The 27,397-nt window shown below is 47.3% G+C and overlaps 1 protein-coding gene and 2 long non-coding RNA genes across 3 annotated transcripts in view; 1 reads left to right on the top strand and 2 right to left on the bottom strand.

The window, feature by feature from the left end:
* The window catches only part of LOC135910253 (phosrestin-2-like), a 314,202-nt gene that overhangs the window by 152,214 nt on the left and 134,591 nt on the right, over positions 1–27,397 (bottom strand). The window lies entirely within an intron of this gene.
* The window catches only part of LOC135910063 (uncharacterized), a 127,589-nt gene that overhangs the window by 86,506 nt on the left and 13,686 nt on the right, over positions 1–27,397 (bottom strand). The gene's annotated exons all lie outside the window — the stretch shown is intronic.
* On the top strand, positions 1,550–17,025 carry LOC135910062 (uncharacterized). The gene is made up of 3 exons (XR_010566898.1): positions 1,550–1,986; positions 9,626–9,662; positions 11,967–17,025. It is a non-coding gene; the product is annotated as an uncharacterized lncRNA (long non-coding RNA).

The following is a 27,397-nucleotide window of genomic DNA, read 5'->3' as shown; positions in this document are numbered from 1 at the left end:
AAAAGGAAGGCAAAGACACTTTTCTTCCAGGAGAGATTGGAGTTCCGAGTTTCCAAAGAAAGCCGATTGGAACCAAGGAGGCCAATAATAAGAACGTCAGGCTTGTAGCTACTTTTACCGCACGGCCAACAAGCTAATATGTTTTATTGAGCTAGCGCGCCGGGCTCCATCAAAACATGTCAAGTTCCTTTTCTATCGCTACGCTGCCAGTGGGCGAGAAACTGTTTGCTCAGGATGTCCGTCGATCGTCACAATGGGGACGCGTTTTAGTAGAGCAGCATGTTTGTCTGCGGTGCGCTCAAGAGATGTTAGTGATTAGACGGTCTAGGAAGAGCAATAGCTACTTGAAAGGGACGACCTACCATTGGCTGAAGAAAGCAAAAAAGAAAGAAGAGAGAGAGAGAGACGCGAAGAAAAAGAAATTTGGTATATAATGTGCAGTGCCACTGCAGTGTCCGATCAAACCGAGGCGTAGGTGTCCTTCTGGCTTTAAAAGAAAAGAGAAACAAAAAAACCTCCCGGCCATATCTGAAAGCACTTGAAGCTGACGGAGGGGCGCAGTTTTTATATAGGCATACATACGCGCGCACAGAAGCGCAACAAAACCCGATAGTAGTAATACAGCTACCAGATGAAATAAGTGAAAGAAAAATGAAAAACAATAACCGCCACGGAGCAATGCGAAGAATTATAACTTATTCGCTGGACCGATCTGCGCAGAGCGCGTTTATCAGTGCAGTTGTCTCACAGCATGCAAGCGCTATAGCGAATGCAAAGCGCTCGCTTCGTTTAGTTAATGTCCTCGCGCATCGTAGTCATGAGCTATAAACGAAGTAACAAAGCGAAATACGGAGCCGACTCGTAATCTCGCCAATTTTTCGTCTGATCCCACAATGCCGATAGCGCGCGAGTCAGTGCACTATATTCGCGCAGCTAGAGACGCAGACCACACGGGGCATAACTCGGCTTTGTATGTATACAAATGAACGGTCGCATCCGTCTTACAGACCCACGCGTACACGACGTGCATATTACGGCACTGGTGGCTGGCCCGCAGTCAATTGCGGGAGGCGAGACATTAGCGCTGACGGCTAACCTCTTCATCATATTTACTTCCCGCCAGCGGCTCCCCCGCTGGCCTGAAATAAAACGTCCTCTCCGCCGACGACGGCAGACGCTCTCCGCCTTGCGGTCCCTCGAAGTGATCATTTATGCAGCCCGCGGGAGAAAACTTGCTCGACCATATGCACCGCCGCCCTCGACCGTCTCTCTCCCCCTCCCCACATGCCTTGCCCTCTGCGTGCCAGCTTCCAGACCGCTGCAGCATAAAGCGTCGTTTAGGCGGCAGCGCATCGTGTATATCGGTTCGCTTGCGGAACATTCGTTACCCTACGGTCTGCGGAAACACCCGCTGATTCGGCCTTGGGTATGCGTGTGCCCGGGCGCAGCGAATGACGGCTGCGATATATAGCATATACGTATAGATACACGGTGCAGCTTTTTGTTGGCCGTGACGCGACACAGGTCGGGAGAAAGAGTGATGCAGAATGACTCGGCTTTCCGGGCTTCGCACTATTCGCGCCCCGGCATAGTGCAGCAGTGATGGGAGGGCTGCGTAGACTCGGTAATCTTCTTGCCGGGAAAAAAACCAGCTTACGAGAGTTGCGAGAGCGGATTACTTACGCGCCACCGGTTTCGCTGACGAATGCGTCATTATTGATCCACGACTGCTGCTGTAGTTTCTGTATAGAGCCTCTCTTCCCTCGTCTTTTCTGGCCAGCGATTTTCTTGCGCATGATGCGCGGCCTCCTGAGCTACACAGCCACCGCCCGTCAAGATGATGGGCTCTTTCTCTGCCCCTCCCCCGGTGCTGCCGCCGCTGCTGTTGCTGTACAAGCTCTACGACGCCGCGCCGCCATATGACCGAGCCGTGCTCTTCGCTGATCGCGAGAGGAGGCAATCCGCGCCCCTGCACCGGCTGGAAAGGTATCTGGTTTTCCGGCACTTTTTCCTGCTTGAATGTGCTTATTTTTTGCGTATTTTCGTTCGTTTGTGATCGTCGGTTTGGCATCGGAGAAGCCACTCATTAAATAAGGGGTTGTTTGCGAACGCGCGCGCAGGGTAGGAAGTTTTACGAACAATTCCTCGCGATTGGCTCGCATAATCGTGCGCGCATTACGCGTGGCGAACCACCGTAAAGGGGGAATGCATAGAGTATCGCGTGTCTGTGCGTTTCGATCACGGTCATTGCTTTAGCGCGTATTTTGTTTTCATGCTTCACGTTGGTAGACCGCATTCTACAAGAGATGGTTTGTCTACGCTCTCCAGTCGAACTCATAAAGCGCCGTCAGAGCGAGCTGAACAGTAGCGAGCAGGATAAATTCGGCATGCGTCACAGCTGAAGGGGGCGTGAGAAGCCCTTTGGTTACGGTGGAATAATAATAATAATAATAATAATAATAATAATAATAATAATAATAATAATAATAATAATAATAATAATAATAATAATAATAATAATAATAATAATGATGATGATGATGATGATGATGATGATGATGATGATGATGATGATGATGATGATGATGACGACGACGACGACGACGAATGTAATGCCCGTTGACACAACCATGGTGGTTTTCGTTTGTTTGACTGTAACAAACAAACTGTGTGCGTTGCTTCAGAAGAAGCAACGCACACCAGAGGAACGACGCGGCTATTCAGCACAACTTACGGTACAAACGCAGCATATTGGAAATGTGTTCCGCGGAATCCCGCAAGGTGAAAGAAGGTTCATGAAAGGGAAATGCTGTCATCCACTCCACTTTAGAACGAAACGACAATGGAAACCCATACGGATTTCTCAGAAAGAGGACACCGCAGTTGAAGAAAAATTCGTCCTGGTTTAGGGTTCCAACTCCTAATCAACGCATTTCTGGGGCTGTCGCTCTACAATGTGAGCTAATAAGGAGGCTAGCAGATCGCGCACGCGAGGGCGAAATAATCGACAACTCGAAGCAAAGTGACACTGAATAGGGCAAGTTTGCTGATTTGCCATATTCACTGTCCCTGTGCTTCGTGTTGTCGATTAATTAGGCATCTCGATGTGATCTTCCAGCGTCCTTGAACAGCACAGATGGTAGAGCGATCGCCCCAGAAAGGCGTTGATGCCAGGTTCGATCCCCTAGACCAAGACACTTCTTTTTTCTTCAACTGCGAGGCTTTCTTTCTCAGGGACCCGTATGAGTTCCGTTTGTAGCTTTGTGCTGCACATGGAAGGATCACGGTTTCTCCTTTTCGCTTCAGTAGTATTAGACAAACATTGTTATATGCAGAAACCGGACGGGCTCCTACCCAGCCCCGGGAGGTATACACTTCAGTACAAAGAAAATATTTGAGCTATGAGCTTGATGAATAAAATGTCCTCTGCAAGAATCCTAAAAAGAAAAAAAAATATTCTACATTCAAACGCATCGCGGGCCTCCTCACGTTAGCTCAATGTAGAAAATACACGAAATATACGCAAATAACTGTCTCGGAACGAGCGAGTGTCTTTGTTCTAGCGGACCTCTTACACGCCAAGGTTGGGATCGTAGGTTAGCTGGTTTTTCGCACAAATTCTGCAGCAAGCCCCCACTGCACCGAACCGAGCCGACGAAGAAGCGTTCCAGCCAGGGGACGCGAGCCAAAAGCCTTGGTATGCTTCCTCTATAGCGTGTCAAAATTCCTGCATCATCTTTTTTTTCTTTTCCTCACCCGCCAAGGTCTCTATATTTAGCGGTCATGTAGACCGTCGCACTTCTTTATTTTTTTCTCTGTCCGGCGCTTTTGAACTCCCCTTGGTTTACCTCCCATTTATTATTTTTTATTATTATTATTCTTTAACTATTACAGACTCTTTCTTTTACCTCAAAAACAGCGGTCTCGACGATGGTGCGCCAGACTTTCTTTTCTTCGTTTTGCCGAGTTGCGCAACGCGAACTCAAAACAGCATCGTCCTGTTCGGGACGAACCCCTCCCAACTTTTCAGAGCTAGAACGAAAAAATAAAAAGGAAGAAAAAAAAATACGCGAGAAGAAGAACAACGGAAGGAAAGTCAACCGCACACCCCGGCGGCAGCTTCCAACTCCGCTTTCGAGGCATCCCGCGCGAGTTCCATTTGAATTTTAAATCGCAGGGGGGCTCGCCCCGCGGGCCCAGAAAGGTGCGCGCGCACGCACCCTTGTCCCTCTCGAGCCACGCGGCGCGCGCATTTTCGCACCGCGCCATACGCGGCGCGAGCATACGAACGAATGCATAGCTCTCGGCACCACGCGTTGCGGCGTCGAGCCGTGCGTAACACGCCACATAGCAGTCGTCCGGATCGAGAAACCGACCTCGCGAAGACACCCCGTTCCGTTCTTTCATTTTTTTTCATCTGCGACCTTTTCTTTTCCACTTCTTCTTTCCGTTGTATCGCGGCGCGTGCCAGTCTCTCGGCCGGCTGAACGCGGCGGCGACAAATGACGCGCGTCGCTCGGGGCGGCGTCGTCTTTTTTTTTTCGAGCGGGAACGCGACAAGAAATCCGTCGCCGCGAGTGAATGTGCCGAGAGAGAGGAAACGTCCCGGCTGCGCATCACCGTCGTCTTGCTGCGTGTCATTGTCACTCTCGACGTCGTCGTCTCTGCGCTGTCTTTTAGCTGCGATCGCCGACGACCTCGCCGCCGTTCGCGCTGAGAGGCAGAAAGCGAAAGAGCGAAGAAAGGAACGCGAAGCAGACGAAAAAAAAAGAGCGCAGGAGGCGAGACAAGAGGGTAGCGGCGGCAGAAGTTAAAAAGATTTGCAGCGCGCAGTGCCTGAGTTCATTGATTTGTTCTGACGTCACTGTTTTATTTCTATTGGGCTCCGTCATTTCGTATTGCACTTCTAGACGTGCCTCGACGAAAGTTGAGAGTGGGCCGCCGGTGAGGACTGTCTCGGGCCGAAATATAAGCGAATGCAGCGCTGAATACCGAGAACTGTAGGAGGGAAATAGACATTTAGACACGTAGTTCTTGGAACGCAGCCCAGACATTCGTACTTTTAGGCGGAAGAAACTCGAAATTATTCTTAGGCTCAGGTTACCCTGCCTCAACTATGAAAAAGTGATTATTTTTGTAATATGATGACATAGCGGGTACGTAAGTGACGCTGAATCTGCGCATACTGATAAAATCGGCTAAGCCCTTGCACCAATATAGTCGATAAATCTCGGGACTCATAATTGAGAGGAGGCGCATGGTTTGTTCTCGTGCTTGGTCACGCGGACAGCGACAGAATTTAGAAAGCTTTTGGCGTGAAATGCCTTTCAGTTCGGTCTGCGTAGGGGGTCGCTTGCTAAAACCGCATGTAACGAAAACACGTTATAATAGTAACGATTATCTCTTTCCAACCGTACTGTCCACGTGCCTTACTTCGGTATCAGTGTGTAGAGGACATAAGTCATTACTCGATAACGCATATGTCGCACGCATAGGTCACATCGTTGTCACGCCATGCAGGCATAACGCAATCACAGCTGAATTGAGCCTCGCGTGTTACGTTCAACCTTTCACAGAGGCGTCGCTCGGAAACACGTTTGTCGGTCCGAGCGGGTTGGTCGCATTTGACCGAGCTCAATCTGTCATATAAGAGTTAACCAGCACTCACCTACGGGGCAGAAACCTGGAGGCTTACGAAGGAGAGGAGGAGACAAAGGAGAGGAAAGACAGGGAGGTTAGCCAGTGTGAGTACCGGCTGGCTACCCTGTGCTGGGGAAAGGAGTAAAGGGAATAAAAGGAGAAAGAAGAAGAAGAGGGAAAAAATGGAAAAAAGAAAATTCACACAGTAACGCTAAACTACGTGCTACAAAATGGTTCTACTTAAATTGAGGACAACGCGACGAGCTATCGAAAGAAGAATGATGGGTGTAACATTAAGGGATAAGAAGAGATCAGATTGGGTGAGGGAACAAACGCGAGTTAATGACATCTTAGTTGAAATCAAGAAAATGAAATGGGCATGGGCAGGGCATGTAATGAGGAGGGAAGATAACTGATGCTCATTAAGGGTTACGGACTGGATTCTAAGGGAAGGGAAGCGTAGCAGGCGGTGGCAGAAAGTTAGGGAGACGGATGAGATTAAGAAATTTGCAGGGACAACATGGCCACAATTACCACACGACCGGGGTAGTTGGAGAAGTATGGGAGAGGCCCTTGCCCTGCAGTGGGCGTAGCCAGGATGATGATGATGATGATGATGATGATGATGATGATGATTACTCTGTCATGATAGGTGTAGTCCATCTAACTAAAGCCAGCTCTAATCAGGAGTTGTACGACTTACAATTGCGCAATTAGTTGCACAGAAATGTGATGTTTGCTCGCCCGTGACGCCCCCGCGTTCGACACGTAGAGTCCGCGAATGGCGTGTAGAGGCTCGGGAAGCAAGACAGACCGATCTACGCCCACCACCTACGGCGCTACGAATAGGAAGCGAGCACGATTACACCGAGGACCTCTCCTAGCCATATCATAAGTTAAGCATGTAACCTTTCCAATGCGTGAGAGAATGTCACTTCTGCATTTGGTTACGTCATTTCTGTTACCCTATAATGCCCATACACCGTCTGCAGCACACGCAAGATGTTTCACGTGCCACACTGCAGCTGCGTCCACGACACAGCCTACCCGATTTCTTTTTTCGTTTGTAAGCGCTGTCCGCATCGACCGGTAGCCTTTGCAACTAATACGTTCGACATTACGATTGGCCGGCACCTGCTCTTAAGAAAGGTTTTGAGGCAAGGACACTTTTGCGAATACGGGTCCCGATTTTCCTTTCGATCTTTTGCCGTACCACCGATGACAGGCAATGGAGAGACTGTGCAATGTTGGTGACACTGCAGATTAGAATTTCATGCGTGAATTGAGCTACGAATTCAGGCATGCCCCCAGAAATAAATTCAGCTAGAAGCATGTAGAAAACTTTTGCATCCTAGATAGCAGCCCCGCAGTATCCGTTGAAGACGATTCCGAGTGAGCTTTTGGCAGCGGTACTTCTCGTTAAGCGCGCCACACTTTCATTCTCACGTGATGTTCACGGAACCGTGGTATTCTCTGATAGCCAAGATAGTAAGAGTTCGTGGAGAAAAATGAGGCGATAGGAAGCACTTACACATCAAGCACGTTTGTTCGCTTTCGCCAAGTTCTGAATCGTGCGTACATCGTCTCCCTTCGAAGATATTCTCCACATGAGCCCAGACGGCACCTCCATTCTCCTGCAGACAAACTTACACACTCTGTTTTCTCTTTTGTGAAGAAAGACTGAAATATCACGCGGCTGATGTAGTTTTCTCTTGTGTCCTCGACGCCAGATCACCCAGCGAGAACAAGCCCGGTCTGCTGACGAACGCCGGTTTTTCATTTGATCCTGGCGGCAAGGAACCACCCAGATCTTAGGAATAAATACGCCCACGCAGCCAACCAAATCGCACAGTGAGCCGCGGAATATTGTGAAGCAACCTTTTCGAAACAGTTATCGATGTCATAGCGAAAGATACGTCGTTCAAAAGGGGGCATAAAAATAATCTTGCGGGTTGGCACACATCTGCGTGCAAAGCAGTCGATGTCCCTTCGTAAACGTGCCAGGGAAGGAAAAATCGAATTCTTCTGCAAAGAAAAGAACACGATCAAATTAACCAGAGTTTCGGTTGCACCTGTGTGCTGAATAAGCACCAGTAAATCGCTTCCGCATCTGCGCGAACGGTCTCGTTCTTGCCGGCGTCTGTTGTACGTGAGGTGGCGTAATAAGCAGTGCATAAAGTACACGCCGTGTCGCTCGTACAGAACTGAGAACTGCAACAAAATAAGTACGTCATTCTTTTAAGCAGCGCACTTATTTAGCATAACCGCGAGTTCTTTCTTTAATATTTGACGGAAGGGGAAGAAACCGGGGGAGGAACTGAAGGCGACGAGAGAAGGCGGTAAGAGCACTAATGTATTCGTTTATTTTCTGCAGAGTAAGCGAGCCAAACGTTCGCGCAGGAAACGTATGTGCAAAAAAAGCAGATAAAAGAACGATGAAAACGAACAAGAGGGGGCCGCTTGCGCAGCACAGACGCCGAGTCAGCCTCAGCATCGTGCCATGAAGCGCCACTTAAATACGAATCGATGCGTGACTTCCTCCTCATTAGGAAGCTGTTGCCCGGAGGCTCCAACGAAGTCGTGAGGGGGCAAGTTTGAACAGAAATAAAGAATGAAATAAGAACTCGTAGCTACATATTTCGAGGTATGAGAATTCTATGTGATTATAGTACAGTGGGCGCCGTTGGTTTCTTTCACCTTAACAGCTACAAGGAAGGAAACACGCAGACGCATTTATGAGCAGGAAAATCTTCGAGTATATATGAGTCAGTGAATGATCTCTCTTTTCCTAATGAAATTTGAAATGTTGGTAAATAATTTGTTGCCGACTTCTCCAGAAGCTATAAGTTGTTCAATAATTAAAAGACCATAACGAGAGTCTAAATAAAGGCATTGCAGCAATGGAGCAGTACATGACTTCTAATTCCTTTTTTTTTTTTCATGTGCTCTAAACGTGGTGGACTAACTGTTCCTTCCTGCTGCTACTTAGTCAAACCCACTCTCCGCCCCCCTCTTTTTTTTCTTTAAATATAGATATGGTATAAAGGAACTGTTTGGCTCGCTCAGTTACTACTGGTATCACGGTCACAGAATGAGAACTAGCAAAAGAAAGGCAGAGAGATTAAGCAGACTAACTGGTGGGTTAGCCCTCCTCGGCTGTAGTTCTAAACACATACTTAGCTGCATACATAGCCTTTGTAGAGAAACAAGTTGGACAAGGCGCAGCCATCCATAATAAACGGCACAGCCATGAAACAGTCGAATGTGACAGTGTGAACAAAAGCGCTAGTACACGCAACGTTGACAATGTCGAAAGATAAGAATGCAATTACGTACGACCATTTAAGAGTGAAAGCAAGAATGGCGATCAGCTCAAACGTACTTCATTTATTTTTTGTTGTTGACAACGTGCAGAATAATTCTCTCCTTTTTTGTGTTTAATGCTTGTAAGTCAGCGCACCGTAGTGAAATTATGCGACAATAGCAGCGCGTTACTACGAGTTTCTGCAAGCGCTCCTGTCACATTATTGCAACAAAGCGTAGGGATCCTTACAGCCCAATACAGAAGCTTACCCAAGATGTGTGCGATCTCTCTTCGGCTCAGAGCACTTCGAGCCAGTGTAATCGGCTATACGGTGCGCTCTATAGGCAACACGAAGACGATAAGACGTGCTTAATGTTTCAGTAAGACGGGCCCACCGTTACGAAATAGCCGCGGTAAGCTCGCTAGTCAGAGTTCTCCTTAATAAAATAGCACTTAGCCGCGTTATAATTCAGTTGCAACCTTCTTCGCCTGCAAGTGCGTGCGCTTAAGGATCACTGGAATTCTTAACGAACCCTCATCTTGTGACCCCTGGATTACGTGAGTTCACGTTGAAGAACACGAGGAGTCCAATTAGCCTGTTTAAGGAAAATAAACTCAACAGGAAAGAAACTAAGCCGAAAGGCAATAACAAACTCGCCATCTTTTTTTTTATTTATTCAGGGTCTCGGCAACTGGCTTCGACATGCTTCCACACAAGGTCAGTGGTAATGAGGTATACTATTTGATCTTGAAAATTTTATCTGCTTACATAAGCGCGCTTTCTGCGTTGGCAACTTAGGCGAACGTGAACTGAACTTAATTCTGCTATCTATCTTTGTTTCGGCGAATGCATTCACTTATATTGCGCTCCTCGCCGGATATATCGTAATGATTCCTGCAGTGAACAATAAACGAGGAAAAGTCGTTCTTAAGGGCGCTGATAACGCAGATCCGAAAGAAATATTGAATGACAGTGACCAGACCGATAAATGCATCAGGGCACTCACTATCTAGGACTGTATGTCTCATGTAAAGCATCGGGTTGAGTTGTTTGCCTGCACAATTCACAAAGCACGCTATCTTGAGACACCGTGTAATGCTTAGGTGTCTCATATATATAGTATCACCGCTTTTTAAGATGAAAGATAATTGTTGCCTCCTTATCCCAAAAGAACCTCCTGTTGCAGTAGCTACAATGTCTTACGAACGGCGTTGTCTGATTGATTGATGACTAGGGCATAAAAAGGATCATTCTTCAAGACAAATAGGCCATAATTTTGCATGCTGCCTTATTAGAAAGTATATTGCGATGTCACGGCAGTTGTATTTAGCGATGTAGCTTACAGGCAAAACTTTATCTGTGTGATGTTCTTGTGCTGCTTACGTTTCTCGTTAGTCTTCACAACCGTGATGTCTGTTTTAAAACAGAGCTTTAAGCATAGCCGGAGTACGTACGTCCGTAATGAACCATTGAACTGCGCTACCGCTTGCTATTATGTGACAAATCTCCGAAGTAGGTTGCGCAATTTTCGCATCGGCTCTCATTTAGAACGTTTGTTTCTCCTTTATAAAACTTACTATTACTCCTGCTCTAGTATAACGTATGGCAATAGTAGAATAATATAAATGTATGGTAACCACAACTTAAAATAAACTAATTGAATCGTATCTAATGTAAACGTATGGTGACCACAACCATCCCTAAATAAACGCTTTGCGTTCTCTAATGCAATATTCTTTCCTTTCATTTAGGCAAAGGCATCAGCTGCGCAGATTCTCATATTAGTGATAAAAATATAATTTCGTTACGGTTAAGAGTACATTCGATATTAGCATATTTGCTATTGAAACTAGGTGCATCAGCTCGTCTTCGAATTGCTACAGTGTGCACCTTCTCCGCCGCAATTTCGTATTGCATTCCCAGTCTGCGTCTGGTTTCGCTGAACTCCATTACAGTGATTGCTTTTTTTCTTTCTTATTTTATTGCATATCTTATACGGTGTTTTCACGACAGCCAGCAATATGCGGGCTTTCTCACCCTGTTGAGTTATCTTTGCCCATTTTGAGTATTGCCTTCGTCCTGTTAGAGTGAGAAAGTAGTAGGCCGGCTAATTGCATTGAGAAAACTCAACAATTTGATCCGTACCATCATATAGCCTTAGATACTTCCGGAAAGCTAATGAGGCTAATTTAGATTCAGTTTCGTGAAGCGTGGACACAGGATTATAGATACTTGCGTGTTATTTCGATAGTTGTTCTTGTTTTCTTGAGCAAGGTAGTGCTTGAGACAGTGTAGACGGATGTTGTACACGTAATCGTTATGTTCATTGAGTTCAGCATTGTCAAATCAACAGTGGACAGACAGACAGACAGACAGAAAAAACTTTATTGATCGCAAGTGAGTTTGGACCTTCCGCGGTCCCTGGACCACCGCACGGTCCCACGCTACGTCTAGACGGTCTCGTCGTATATGTGAAAAGGAATCGAGTTGGAAGTCCCACTGTGTCATCCAGAGAGAACGACATTTACGCAGTGAATGGGGTGGAAGACGCATCATGCCGCGCCTGCACTGAATGATTATTTATTGTGTCGCGTCTCACTGCCTTGCTTTTCAGCGTCATTCATGTGCAGTTGTTGGCGGTTGCCATGAAAATATAAATCACTGTTCGTACAAGGTTTATGGAGGAATACGCAGGTAATGAAGAAAAGGCACCTCATGCTTGTGTAAACGCTTCACAGCTGAATGCGCAGCATTATGTATATACCTGCATGCGCACATGCGCACGGGTTAGCATACATCTTCGTTTGCTGTATGCGCAAGACGAGGGAGTGCAGAAGTCGAACGCTTTCTCGGTGTGCTACTGTAATAAATCTTAAAGATATCTATACAGAATCTGAATTTAAACGGGAAGTACGGACCTGACTGCATGCAACCGGTGTTTTTTTTTTCTTGAGACGCACGCACAGCTTCAACATACATGCGCCTCTCTCCTCATTTCCTCTTTCGTTTCGCTCTTTCCAGCGAATAACGTACATGAAAGAACAACAACGAGAAGACACGACCAATCTGCCAGCGCAAGTATACTCGGGCGCATGCGTGTGTGTCTCAAGGAACGACATCGGATCACGCCACTGCAATGGAGCTCTGCGCGCTTGTCGACGGTCTCGCCCCGTGTCCATTTTGCGATGATACCGCCCATCGTGCTGACGTGCCGTGCGGCGCGCCTACCTGCCCTCCAACCATGTCGGATCTTTAAGGTCACAGAGTGTGTGCGTGTGTGTGTGTATATATATGTCCTGCCGACAACAAGCTCGCAGTGTTCTCTCTCGAGCACGGAAGCCCTCCGGATGGCGACCGACCGGAAAGAAGGGGCCAGTGCTCTCGCCGTCGCGCAGTTCGTGCGAGTGCGAGCTGAGTTGGGCGGCGAGACCTGTTGCGGCTGCCGCGTTCGCCCACGGAGACGTCGAAAGGGTGAAGGGAAGCACGAGCACGGCGCATTCACTCTAGCGCAGCGAACGGAGGGCCACCGCTGCCGCCAGAGAGGCGGTTGCTGCTCGCTGCTCGGGGGGATTCAATTTCCATCGCAACCGCGCTGCTTCCTTCCTCCGTCATGCTGCTCCTGGGCTTCCTTCCTTTTTTATTCTCTCTCTTCTTGTTCGTCTCCGTCGTTCAGCAGTGGAGCCGTCCGCCGCCAGTACAGCCTCGCAGGCCTGCGTGGCCCGCGGCTGTAGTGGATAGAAGGAAGCAGCGGCGCAGTTTTTTTAGCCTACTACGGCTAGGGCGGCTGCGCGAAGTCCGCGCAACGCGGTCCTCGCTCGCGTGCGCCGCGGCCACGCCTAAGCTTGCACGGTCCGACAGCTGCATAAAGAGCGGACGTAATTCGTAGTCTCCCGATTTCCTCTTCCTCTTCGCGCTTCCTACGTCTGTTGGTGGCGTTCTCCCGTTCTCCCCACCCCGCGGTACTCGTCCCTCCCTATATTTTCTTTCCTTCCTCTTGACGCTGTTTCCTGAGCCCGTGAGAGCATCCGCACGTCTATGCGCCTATCTTCGAGCCCCCGCGTATACGCAGTCCTGCTTATCCGTTTCGCACTTTCGCGTCTGTAGTATGGCACCCTTCAGCGACCGTCACCTCTGTAACCGTATCTGCATTAGCTGCCGTGGTTGTACACGTCTAAGCTATGCTTATCTATATGTTAGTGTTGTTGCTGCTTCTGTTGTTGTTGCTGATCCCAATGGCGAGTGCACTAATCGGCGCCTGTCGTGGGCGGGCTTCGTTCTGTGCCCGGCAGCCTGTCTGAGAACTTCTAGAAGTAGAGCGAGGCAAAGCGCAGCACGACCTCTATGCATGCACTGCGACGACCTTTACAACTTTTTCCCCAGCAGATCTATACGCTAGTAAGAAAAGACACTGCGTCTGAACGCAGTGCGCAACCTACTGATAGTAGAGTGCCCCAGTTTCTGCCCGCCCTGTTCTTGTTCAGTAACGTAGATTATGGTTACACACATTTAAGCTAATGTGGCCGCCGTTGGTACCTTTCCTGTAATGCCCTTGCGCAAGCGTTGTGTGTGCAGAATGTTGGTCTCAACTGTACACGTCGACTACCGTTAGACATTCCCGCATAACCACTGTTAATCTGAGCGCCACTTACAGTTTATAACAGTACTTAATTATAATGAATAATTATGCACGCAGTTCTTATGGTAGACATGTAACTGTCGTTAGGCTTCTCTTATTGCATTGCGCTAACGGGAGACGTCGTGAGTGAGGTTTGACTTGACTATGTGGTTAGCGCGGCCAGTGCTACTATGGTAATAGCCACTTCTAGGTACCAACATTGTCCGTTTGTGCATATGGAATCTACAAAATTAAGCAACCCAGGCAAGAGGAATGATAAGAGAGAGAGAAATTTATTAACTGAAAGGCAGAGAGCGAGGAACTATTTAAGCTAACTTAGAGCAATGATAAGTTAGCTTAAATAAAACATTGAAGGTATAGTGCAGGATAGAAACTGCTCTCTCTCTCTCTCTCTCTCTCTCTCTGCGGAGGTTGGTGGCCATCTGTTGCTAGGACAGCGTCTTTGCGTACTGTGTTTAGTGAACGAAAATTCTTAGTTTCTAGCCGCATCCGTTGATGGTGCAGACAGCTACTCACGCGCTATTGCAGTTTTTGGAGACCACCGGCCTCAGTGGCCGATTGTAGTACGGCTGAGAGTCCTCTACTGTGTGCGCATAATGCTCACTCTCTCCCTTCTTTTCTCTTTCCGTCCTCTTTTTCATCATCACCAGAGTATAGACAAACTAGACAATCATCTGGCTGATCTCCTTAATTTTCCTCTCATTGCTTTCTATCTCTCTGTCACTTTCTCAATATGTTTCTTTGTTTTTTCAGAATTGGCTGCTAAGGGTATAATTCAACCGGATTTGGTGGAATATTTAGGAAGTGTCTTGATTACAATTAACAAAGTCATGTTTCTTACGACAGAAAGTGGTGGCATCTGTGCAAGTATTTCGGTGGCGATAGCGGCTAATAGTGCAGTGAACAAAGACGAGGTTATGCGTATTGCAAAAAAGTTCTTCTCTGGAAGATGACGTCATCCGCATGCGAGATGCTGTTGATGTCACACTAAATTAACCTAAAAGCTGGATGGATCGCTTAGGTCTTCTGCTTCTTTTAATTAGTACGCTGTGGAAGTAAACGCAACTCTGGTGCAAATGCGTATAGACCGTCTAACGACGTACAGGTATAGTGTAATCAAGTCATGTGCTGCCTCCAGTCACACGAGTCATCTGCCGAAGACTCCCGGGCATCCTCACAGGAGCGGGCATTATTGTTTCACGACTCGCCTCGGCTGCGTTTGTCAGCGGCCTCCGGGGCTATTTTCTGTCATCATTAGGCCGGCGCGTTCAGCAGGAAAGAAACCTGCATCATGCAATAGATTAGGTCCCACGGCTCCGGCACATCGCTTCTCCTTGCACGTACAGCGTGTAATCCAGATTAACTGGCCGTAACAAGCCGCCGCTGTTTACCAGCGCAGCAGCGTTCGTGCGCTCTCGGAATACCGAGAGACAAACCGGCAATACGAAACAATCAGAGAGAAGCGCGCGGAGAAAACAACAACGACGAGAAGGATATGGCTAAACCTTACGCCAAAAGCAAGCGTAGTATGTAAGGAAAGAAGCAAAACATTTCCCCGTGGTGAACTAAACGGAGAATGCAGGCATCCTGGCAACGGCGAGAGTGAGCATAGGATAGCAAAGCGGGTCTAAGAGCGAAGAGGGGAGAAGGTGCTGATGGTGTGTGACCGAGAGTGCGCCTCATCTTCGGAATAGGTGGTCCGAGCAACTCTTCCGGCGGCTGGTCGTCAGGAAGTCGGCGGAAGCAGCGAGGGTATGACGCGCGCAAAGCACAGCACAGGCTCATCCGTCGCAGCTTCCGGGAGGCTGAGCCCGTCGACGCGCTGGCGGCACTAAAAGGGTGTCGTGCCGCCAGGCCGGCGTGGCTTACAGGGTGTCTCCGGTTCATTACTGATGCGTCTCATGTCCGCCGCGCGGGGCCATTGTGCCTCCGCGGCGATCTGGCCGTCGAGTCGATAGTGACTCTGCGCGCAGCACCCGTGCCCTCAAGCGAGAGTCGCCCACGCCCTCGCAACTTATCCTCCCCAAACTCCGTTGCAGACCTCGCTCCCTTTCTCATTCCGGGTTCTCGGCACCGCGAACTCCTGAGTGAAAAGCGGCGCTTCCTTGAAGCTTCCCGCGCTAAGCCCTCCCAACCTCTGAACGCGTCGCTGCTGCCGGACCCTGATGTACGAGCTAATTACGTGTCGTAGCGCGGGCGACGGACGTAAACAGGATGCCCGCGATTTTGGCGAGAGCTTTGCCTCTGCCCTCGTGGCTTCTCATGTGTACACATCATTTGCGAGCCGCTCTCTCGCATCCTTTGCTACAAAAGAGAAAAGGCACTGCCACAACCCTTCCCCCACCCGCCTTCCCGTGCGTCTTATGAGAAAATATCGCTAAGTGTGGGTAAACACGCTCGAAGCGGCGCGTTACAATCTCTGGCGCTAAGGTAATGGAAAATTTGTCATCTCTGGTTTCAGGAAACTTGACTAGAGCGCAGGAACGCCCGTTATGTAGTCCTGGAGATTAAAGAGGTGAAAGTCTGTTAAAGAAACCTTTAAGATGCAGTTAGATCGTTTGCACTGAGTCAGCTAGCTAGAGAAGGCTCATCTGAGTTTCAGAGCCGGGCTGGATGGATGGATGGATGTTATGAGCGTACCCTTTAGAACGGGGTGGTGGGTTGTGCCACCAAGCTCTTGCTATTATACTGCCTAATGTCCTACCTAGGTTAAACAATAAAAAAAGAAAAAAAAATGAACTACCACACCCAGATTTTCTGATCCACTATTGCTAACTGTGCTTTTGTACGTCTCCGTTTTTTGTCCTTTCCCTAATTTTCTTCCACCAATCCTCCCACCGCATCTTACTAATGCCTATTGCGGACATGTTTACTTTTCCACTGCTCCCGCTGAACCCAAGGGCTTCAAGGAGGCCAGTAGTGCCTAAACCGACCGCTGGGTAGACATCTTCACATACTAATAAAACATGCTCCATCGTTTCCCTAGCTTTACCGCAGCAAGCACGAGCTTATTATGCCTTCTTATATCTCGCTTTATAGGTGCGTGTTCTATGGCATCCCGATCTCGCTTCGAAAAGTAATGATCTTCCCTTTGAGTTATCATAAATGCTGGATAGCTGCTGTTCACTCCATCTAGCAGTACATAAAATAGACAATGCGCGCACACAAGCTCTCATGAACAGTTGCATTTTCCGTTGTTTCAAACGTGATACAAACACGCGGATCGTAAAGTCTGCGGATTGTCATTGCTTCCATGCATTTGTCCCACCCAAAAATTATGGAGATCCAAAGAACAGTATGGAATCTATGCGAAGCGAAGTTTTCATGAAGCATGCAATTAAATGTCATACAACTACATTGGATGTGTACAGTTCCCGTTATTTTCATACTTGTTTGCTTACGCAGAACAGAGACATACTCACTGGCACCACGATGTCGGTCGAAAAGTTCTGTGTTGTGTAAGGTTCCCAAGAACTTCAGAATCGTGTTTGGCTGAGCTCGTTGGTTGCAGTTAGCACAATCGATTTCCAGCAGAACGTTCTGACACGGAAAGGAAGCGTGTGTCGTCATGTCTTTCTGTCCGTGACAGAACATTCTGCTGGAAATCAATTGTGTTTCCCAAGAACGCTCTTCGGTGGTACCAGAGAAATATGCGCTTCAAAATAAAAATTGCTCGCACGTCAGTTATCATGCGCGTGGGTTCTGTGTCTTCTCTCCTATAAGCTGCTCCAAGCAAACGTCTAACATAGAGTCAACTTGGGCGGCACCGTCTAAATATTAACGCGGTAGCGTTAAGGGCCCCGCGTCGCAGAACATCCGGCGTCGGTGTCCCGCGCCGGATGTTGTTTCGGCGAGAAGATTTTCGAACCACCCGTACCCAGGCCCTCTTGTGGCGCAAGGAAGCTACTGAAATAATTGGATTCTCAACCAAAATGCGTAGAAAAATCGACTTACACACAACCTACACACATGATAGCGTCGGATTGTAATTTGAGTATACGAGAAAACATAATTCTGTTATGCGAAAACTGAAAGATACTCCTTTTCCAGCGTTTCTACCATTCATAGACTGGCTACAGCGTCCGCCATTTGCGCGTGCCGGCGCATGCGTACCTTGTAGGCCTCAAAGTGGCGCGCCCGATTCCTTGCAATACCTCCTCAATACCTTGCGTGGGCCGCGATGCGGTGGAGGCGAGCGCCATCGGGAAGTGTTTGAAGGAAATGGGAGTTCATTCCGTGAACTCCCATATATTCACACCCCGGCGCGCGCAAATGGCGGACCCGGTGGCCGGTCTATGAATGGTACAAACGCTGGAAAGGGCGTTTGTTTGAGTTTACGCGTAACAGATTTATGTCTACTCGTATATTCAAATTACAACCCGACGCTATCATGTCTGTAGGTTGCGTGTGAGTCGTACTCTACGATGTTTCTACGTATTTTAGCTTGAGAAATACAATTAGTTCAGTAACTTCCTTGCGCCACATGGAGGACCTGGGTATAGGTGGCACGAAAATCTTTTCGCCGAAACGACATCCCACGCTGGATGCCGGACACCGACGCCGAATTTTCTGCGACACGGGGCCCTTTTCAATAGATGAAGCGCAAATAGTGACGGCACTTCATCTATTGAAAGCTATGCACCAACTAGCCCCACAACGTGTTTTACTGCAATACGGGGCCCTTAAAGACATCGCGCGAAAATAAAGAGCGCGGGAGAATAATTGAATCTTCGATTCATACAAGTTTTTCGGTCTTGTCGAGAGCCCCCTAATGAGCTATCAATCACTATTAATAATCTTGGCATAGTATGACCACAACCGCCGTTATCTCATAAGACACCAAGTGTGGACAAATCCACAAATGATTTGTCAATGTTATCAGTGTTCCATTCACTGCGATGTAAGCAACTTTAGTGACTTTATTAAATAAATACGTCAAACTTGTGTAAATTTCTGCAGTCCACCTTCTATAGAAGCCTGAACTCAGATATATTGGAATAGTTGTACAAAGTGCTGCATATAGTCCTGCGCGGCGGCGAAGTGGCTATGACGTTCTGATACTGAGCACTAGGTCGCAGGCTCGATACCCGGCCATAGCAGCCACTTCTCGACGGAAGCGAAATGCGAAAACGCATACATACGTTAACAAAATCCAGGTGTTCAAAATTATTCCGGAGCCCTCCAACACGGAGTCACACAGCGGCAGAGCTGCTTTGTAACCTTCATAGTTTTCAGTCGTAAAGGCAAACATTGTCTATCGCATTGCGACGACTGGACAATCGGCCGTTGTCCGTGCAGGTGCTACCTGAAGACCGGCCCCATCGCTCCTCGGCCCATAGAGCTGTGAAGGTACTTATGTCTTTCTTGAGGGCGACTGGCCCATGTGAACGCCTTCGACTTGCTCAGGCCCTCTGCGTCTGTGCGCGAGCTAACCGCGACCTTCTTCCCCCTCCCCGTTCCTCTCTCTATCTCATCTTCCTATTCCCTCTTTCCCGTCCCCCAGAGTAGGGTAGCCAACCAGACGCATTTCTGGATAATATCTCTGCCTTCTCTCTTTCTTTCCTCCTCCTTATGCACCATGAATTAATCAGGCAAAGCCAGGGGCTCGAGGTTGCCGGACGAATCCCCTAGTTTCAACACGCCTGATTTCCCCACCAAGCGTGACTCCCCGAAAGTGGCGCACGTTTTCGCAACTTCTAACATATTTAGGGTGGGGAGATGACGCCCACCGCCGAACACATCGTTATCGCGAAGAGGGCGCGAGGGTTTAGGCTAATGCCAGGCCTTGCCGCGGTAAGCATAACTAACTAGCCAATCAATGTTAGTCGAGTTCCCAGGCCGCGGCTACAGCAACGTATGGCACATTTTTCATAGTCCACTGGAAGTACAACAACGCTCACAGATACCGCTCACAGGGATTTGCATATTTAAAAACGCGAGTCTACGAAGAACTATAGGACGCCACTTTGATGCTGCCGCTAGTGTTACGCCCTCGGCACAATCTCGCAGCTCACGACAAATTCATGCGCTCTGCCGCCAGTGTGCTCGCCGAATTAAACATGCACGAAACACGCTCTCTTGCGAGAGCGTGCATGCCGTGTCTTTTATTGTGCCTACCAGAATAAAGTGTAACCGAAAGTCCGCTATCTTTCAATCGATGATTCCGGTTTTCTTCAACGTAAGTATTCACGACGAAAGAAAAGCCCTACCTCTTTCCACCTGCTCTTGCCGCATATTTCCTAATTTGTATTTGTGCCACATGCTATCCTTGTTTTTGTTGAGACTTGTAGCTTGTCTTTGAACCAACGATAAGCTAGCGTGCCTATGGTGCAGCTGTGTACGATCGTACGAAGCTGCGATTAGCCTTGTATGAAAACGCAGTCACTGCAAACCGGGCGCTTGAGAGTGCGGTATCAGATGGGATTACTAGACTTTGATGTTCACTGGGCTCCTGTGGCCGAAGAACCTTGACGCGGGATGCGTGCCAAGGGTTAGCCGTATAGATGCGAGGATATGGCTCCGTGTAGCGAAGCTGAGCGGTGTCTGTTTTTATAAATGACTCTCGTCTAGCAATACATTTATACTAATGATAACCGAGATCATAGCAACAAAACCGGAACAAGTTTTTACACTGCCGGCAAAAGTACGGCTACAAGGAAAAAGGACGTATCTAGTCAACTTGAAAGAAGCTGTTGAAGAGGGAGTACTTACGCTGAATTTAAAAATTTAAGTAGAAAAATTTTAAAGTAGAAATCAAGAACGGTGACACGCAGCATGTCGAAGATTATTATTATTATTATTATTATTATTATTATTATTATTATTATCATCATCATCATCATCATTTGAAAACATATATACACACATGGCAGGAAAGGGAAAGCAAGGTGCAGGCTGGCAACTGCCGCCGGAAGAAGCACAACGCCTGTCTACTCTTCAAATTGTAGGAGGACACAGAAACATAGAAATGGAAGATAAGAAGAACGCGAGGAAAGAGGCGAGAAAGATGACAAATCTCCAAAATGAAGCAAAACGTACACGATGGACTGGCCACACGTCCTTGTCTGTATAAACGTTCGCGCAAGTTCTCGCAGCCAACCCTTAGCTTGCGAAGTTGTGCTCCAGCGCTACGAGGCAAGCCTCGACCGCGAACATGGGGTGGGAGCGCTCCATTTTGGACGCGCTGATCCGGATGCTGCTTAAGTGACGAATCAGCAAACGAGCGCCATCAAGCTTTCACAAAACTTCAAGGGAGGCAAAGTCGTTATGAGCGCGTGTTGACGCCAGCCGATCAGCCTCTTGATTTCCGGCGATCCCTACGTGTGAAGGTATCAATCGGGCAACGAGAGATACCCCATGCATGTGATGCAATTTTGTTGTCAGCATCAGTAATGCTGCGCACAACTGGACAATCAATTTGACTGCGTTATAATCTCTTAAGGACAGCGCGGGAGTGTGTAAAGATGGCAATCCTCGATGCGGTCAACACCTCTTCCACGTATTTCAGTGCAACATTAATCGCTGCTATCTCCGCAGTTGTTGGCGAGGCTGGATGGAGCGTATGAAATATGCGTCGTACTTCAGTCGAAGGGCAGAAAAAAGCTGGAGAGGCGCCTTGACCATCACTGTGTACACTATGAATACTTGGATATAATCTGGAAATCTTTCCAACATGTACTACTGAGCGAATTGGAATATTGCCGAAACAGGCATATCAGACCTTTTGTGTATGTCAGGGATTGTGAGATAAATGGGGAATGCGCGTTTGATGATATCTTTCGGAGGCGGAGGCGTAAGTGAAGCAGCATTTTCAGAAATGCCAGCAACGTTCATAAATAGTGCCGCCATTTTCTCCATGTGAGAAAACAGGCGGCGAATCAGTCGATCAAAGCGATTGACCATTCGATGAGCGGTGCAGACGCTGATTGCAATCCGATATAGAGCTCTCTGGTCTGCTTGCAGCCTTAAGGGTAACTGTTGCGCATCACTTAGTAATGCAACAGATTGCGTCTCACGCGGTAATCGAAGCATTAGTCGAAGGGTAACGCGATGATCTGGTTCCAGCTGGGCAATCAAACTAGGTGGCACATTCAGGGCTGGTAACGCATACATCATGCTAGAGAGTACAGATGGCTGGTAAACCTGCAGAGCCATTCTTTGGTAACAGCCGACTCCTTTAACAGTCAAGGCGGCCACATGCTTAAGGAGGGAGCGCGATTTGCGTCACACAAATTTAACGGCAGGACGCTAAGAGATGCGATCATCTATAATTAACCCCAAATAACGGTGTTGTCGCACCCAGCTTATAGGCGTTTCGTCAAAGTACAGTGGGCTCTTTGTTCAACGAGCGCATTGTTTGGGGTGATATGCTATTGCAGCCAACTTTGCAGGTGAAATGAGCAGGCTAACTTTACCCAAGTATTCCGAAGCGTTTAGAGCTCTTTGCAAGCTTGCACAAGCCGCGGACTAAGGTACAAAGATCCGCTTATCCACAGAGCAACATAATCTGTATATATAGCTATGTCCACAGGGAAGTCACTGTCCTGAGGCAAGTGACTTGGAAGTGCGGCGAGTATGGTGTTAAACAGAAGCGGCGATAAAACGCTGCCCTGCGGGGCACCACAATTCACAGTGCGGTATTCACTTGTCATTCCTCCGACACGCGCTTTCATCTGGCGCTCCGATAGAAAATTTTGCGCAAAGCGGAGCAGATGACCCAAAATTCCGGCGGTTGCAAAAGCGAAAATAATCGCCTTGTGCGGAACTGAGTCGAAAGCTTTCTGTACGTCTAGAAAAAGCACGTAGGCGGAGAGCTTGTTTCCTCTAGCAAATTGAAGCGCGGAGACCAGGTTTGAAATGCTGTCCGGCCGAGCTAAACGGCGGCAACGAAAGCCACTCATGACATTACGGAAGAAATTTAGTTTCTCTAGCCTGACATCTAGGCGAAACAGGACCATTCGCTCCATTGACTTCCTGACTTTTGAACTTGGGGATATTGGCCGGTAGGACTTGCAGTGTCTTGCAGGGCTTCCGGGTTTTGAGATTGGTATTACCGCGGACGACTTCCATTGAGCAGGAAGTACACGGTTTCTTCGTACTTCATTAAACTCGTGCAATATACGGTAATGAAAACTCTTACCAATGTTCTGCAATGCTTGGTACGTCACACCGCCTTACGCTTTACAATTAAGGCCTCAGCGGCGGCGTGACTGCTAATTATATTTTAGGGAGATAGGAAATTCTGCGCACGACATCCCTAATATGAGAAAACAAATAAAATTATTTTGTAAGGTCCTCGAAAATCGTCCGTCTTTCTGTATTTAGATAAACCTAGAGGCTGAAAGAAAAATGAAACAAATAAAAGCCTAATGATCCACTCATAGAAAGCAGGGAGAAAGAAAGCGTAATAATAAACTGAGCCTGTTGTTGCGAAGAGCATCCTAGCCCTTCATAATATTGGGCAGCGTCAGAGAAAAGTTACTTAAAAAAGGTTTCTCTTGTTTCGTCTTCCTTTTTTCTTGATGTGTGTCGTTTCGTATACGTGTTTCTGTGCACACCAGCTTTAGTTGCGAATTCCAGCCGATGGTATACAGGCGTGACACGCACACGAACAACGTGGAAACTGTATATTCAATTTCACCGCAACGCACCATCCTCGCGAACAAACTTTTTGTCCACTTTGGTAAATATCATTACACAAAAACATTCAGTGTAATGGGGTACAGGCTGCTCACATACTTCTCTAAACAGCTCGAGTCTAGCGCAGAGAAAAATGCAGCATCTACCGGCATCTTTTGATGAATAAATAAAAGAGCAAAAAATAGAAAAACTACAACTTGCAGTAAACAGCCACTTTCTGTAATGTTTCTGTCCAGGCAGGAGAAAAGTCCGATCGAATAAACAAACAAACCAACAAAAAACCAAACAAACAAAGGAGAAAATAAACTGCAGCGGTGGAATTCGTCCGTGGTAATCGAATTCTGTTTTTCACCTGACTATTTCGCCTCCATGACTGCAGCCACAACGGGACAAAGAACTCAAGCGAGACTCCGTTGAACAACATGGCAGTTCAAAACCACGACTTCCAACGACTTCCAAAAAAGCAAGGAAATAGGAACCAAAATGAATGATAGCGAAGGAACCAGTTATTGTTATTCAGTCGGTGTGCTGGGGCTGGCTGGAGACCATTTCGTTGGCCATGGGCTGGACGACCCCGTACGAAGCGAAGACCAAGTGCAGTTTTCGTACACAGCCAGTTGAATAGGCTTCACAGGCTGGAACTACCATCGCCCATGCGCGGTATACAGAAAATGCAGGCATAGAAAGAGAGAGAGCGAGATAGAGAGAGAGAGATATAGAGAGAGGGGGGGGGGGGGGCAACATAAACGTACGGGAAAAGGGAGAGAAAAGCGAGGTGCCTTAGGTGTGTGAGCTGTTTGCCAATTAACGTTTGCTATTGGCTGTACACGCGCGTTTTCCTTCCGTTACCTTCGTTACAATGCGAAGGCAGGCTAGCGTTTTACAAGGGGGAAACGTTGCTGCATTCCGAAGACGTCTACGCACTTTACCCAAACTAAACTGTTTGTCAGCGAGTAACTTTGATATTTCTTAAACATATTCTGAGGACATTCAGTAGCATTGAATAGTAAATATCCAAGACCATCGTCAATGACTCGCTTGTGAGAGAGGGAGACCATGGAGGGAGAAAAGTATAAATAAATGAAGAACGTCCTGACGGCCGCTTTACACAGGGTTAGCGGGGAATAGAAATACGAGAAAGTGAGAGAGAGAGAGAGAGAGAGAGAGAGAGAGAGATAGATAGATAGATAGATAGATAGATAGATAGATAGATAGATAGATAGATAGATAGATAGATAGATAGATAGATAGATAGATACATAGATAGATAGATAGATAGATAGATAGATAGATAGATAGATAGATAGATAGATAGATAGATAGATAGATAGATAGATAGATAGATAGATAGATAGATAGATAGATAGATAGATAGATAGATAGATAGATAGATAGATAGATAGATAGATAGATAGATAGATAGATAGATAGATAGATAGATAAAATACGGTCTGAAGACATAGGCGTACAATGGAAGTGTCACGAAGTCAAAGGCCTGTTGATGTTAAGCGTACCCACATGCACTGCAAGGCTTTCTTGCAACACCTCCAGATGGCGCTCAACACCTCCGCGCATCCGCTACAGCGGCGGCGCCAGCCGTGCGTGGTAAAGAACAAAGAAGAACCACAAAGCTCGCCTTCGCGCATAGCGTTTGCAGCAAGCGTTTCCCGGTAAAGATTGCGGTTATATAAGCTACACTCGCAAGGAAGCGGCAACTGTAGCATACAAATGAATGAATGTTTGATGTTTTATGGCGCAAGGGCCAAGTAGCATACAAAGCAGTGAATGACGCAACTAAACTTTCATATGTAAAAGAATAACCCGCCTAGCGACTAATTTCATTTATGTTCTGATAGCGCTAAGTAAAGCTCACGCATACTTAGGACGCCTGAAGAGCAGCGCGAATACGATGAGCGACGAAAGGAATGGCAATGCTCAATATACACAACGGCGTCATGCTCAAGTTCGGCAGAACAGAGGTAATACTGACTACGTCATGCTAGTCTATCGGATCAGGTGATACTACAGCTTCGCTGGCCAACCACGTTCACAGCGTGGATTGGAGCCTTTTTTTCTTCTCTGTGTTACACCGCAAAAATGATAAAGGAATAAATGATAATTGTACTGTGACTCAAATTGAAGACAGTTACACAACAGGCTTTTCGTTTGTGCCCTCCAAATATTAGCTGGGGCAGAATTGATAGCATTCTCAAACCAGAGAATCGATGTATTGGGAAAGTAGTTTGTATACACGTCACCGAGCGCGAAAATGTAAACGCCAGAAGTAAATTCACTCGGAACCAGAAAGAAACCCCTAGATTAGTACAGAGCGCATCATAGGGGGTCCTTCAGGCAGAGGTAGCTGAAAATAACAATGCGGTGGTGAGCAAGGACTCCGTATGTTTCAGCCCGCAGTAATGTCGTAGGGGCTATGAAGTTGCGCTGCTAAGCAGGAGGTCGCGGGATCAAATGAGGGCGAACAAAAAAAAAAAAAAAGGAATGGCCATGTGCCGTGTATTCAGTGCACGATAAAGAATTTCAGGTGGTTAAAATTACTCCGGAGTTGTCCACTACCGCGTGCCTCGTAACCGGATCGGGGTTTTGGCACGTAAAACCTCACATTTCAACAGAGAGTGCTTGATGGGTATCGTCTACATCAGCTATACCTGCTGCAGGAACGTCTATGTGAAGTGTGAATTTGCGGTAAAATGGGGCTTGATCAAAAACATTGCTCGAACGAACTTTTCAGAGAAACGTACTTCCGTAGCACGCTTGCCCAAACCCCACTGAAGCAGGTTGAGAAGCGTAAATACTGGACACGTTGACCCAGTTTACACAGCTCCATATACCAACGCACCAGTGGAGCAAACTGCAAAAGACAATTTTTGTAGGAAGCCAAAGCTATCCGTCTTCTTCTTATAGCAAGAGTGACAATAAAGAGTAAAGAACAACAACAAAAGGAAAAAGCTACAAGAAAAGATAAAAACACGAGTTAAAGAAAAGAAACGAGACACGGCACTAACAGCATCAAACCACGACGCCGCGCATCAAACTGACTCTATCACACATTCTATAGCACACGCTTAGCTCCTATCAAGCAATTAATTTTGCTCCCGAAGACGGAACTCAGAAGGTGAGATTACGTTTTAGATAGCGAAATTATTTGCTTGATAAGAGCTAAAGGCACTCGCAAAATTGTGTGATGACTCGCATTTGGCGCCACCCGTGGCCATGGTTTGAACCTGTCTTTATCATTATTATCATTACTCGGGGAATTCGCCGCAAGGCATACATAGTAGAGAATGAACAGAAGGGCATCGAATAAGCGCATGCAGCCCTTGTGCGATGCAGGCACTGCAGTGATGAGTTAGCGTATTTGTTGTCCGGTTTCCAACGTATGCAAGTTTGATGCTTTTCGTGCCGTCTCTTGATTTCCAGCTCTTTCTTTTATCTTTTTTATAGTTTTGTTTCTCTTGTATAGTTTATCGTGGCATCATGTTGTTCAACAGCGCGTTTATCACGCTTTGTCAATATATTGAACTAGGCGGTTTTGTTTTGTGTACTGCACTTTAGTTTCTCGTCCGGCTTAATTTCTTCAAAGTCCTTGCTGGCTTGCACAGTGCTCGTAATAATTACCAAATACTCGATTAAACTTTATATCCTGCTTGTCAAGGTGGCTCTGTGGCTGTAGCGTTCTGCTGCTGATCACGCAATCTAAGGTTCAATTTCCGGCGTTGGCGGCTGCATTCTCATAGGGGCGGAATGCAGAAACGCCAGTGCGCTTACATTCGGGCGCACGTTAAATAAGCCGAAGTGGTCGATATCAATTTGGAGTCTTCCACTACGGTTTCTCTTCTGGCCCGTGTGTTGCGTTGTGACTTCAAATCCCATTACGTGGTCATTAACTTTTTTGTTACGTTTTTCTTGTTATTTTGAGGGTTTTAACAACACCGGCAGACCGGCTAGACGGTGCATTGCCGATCGACGGAAAATAAGCGCACAGGAAGACACACACGAACAGCCGCTGACCTGTGTCTTTCTCGGCTGTTCGTGTGTGACTTCCTGCGCGCTTATTTTCCGTCGATCTTTTGCGGGTTTGTGGACTCAAATATTGACCTCGTACGAACAACGACGGCAAAGAAGATGCATGTGCGACAAGAAAGAGAAAGAAGGAAAA

Source organism: Dermacentor albipictus, chromosome 1 (assembly GCF_038994185.2).
Source record: "Dermacentor albipictus isolate Rhodes 1998 colony chromosome 1, USDA_Dalb.pri_finalv2, whole genome shotgun sequence".
NCBI classification, from domain to species: domain Eukaryota; kingdom Metazoa; phylum Arthropoda; class Arachnida; order Ixodida; family Ixodidae; genus Dermacentor; species Dermacentor albipictus.
The sequence above is the reverse complement of the archived record's forward strand: the minus strand, read 5'-3'. Positions and strand labels throughout refer to the sequence as shown.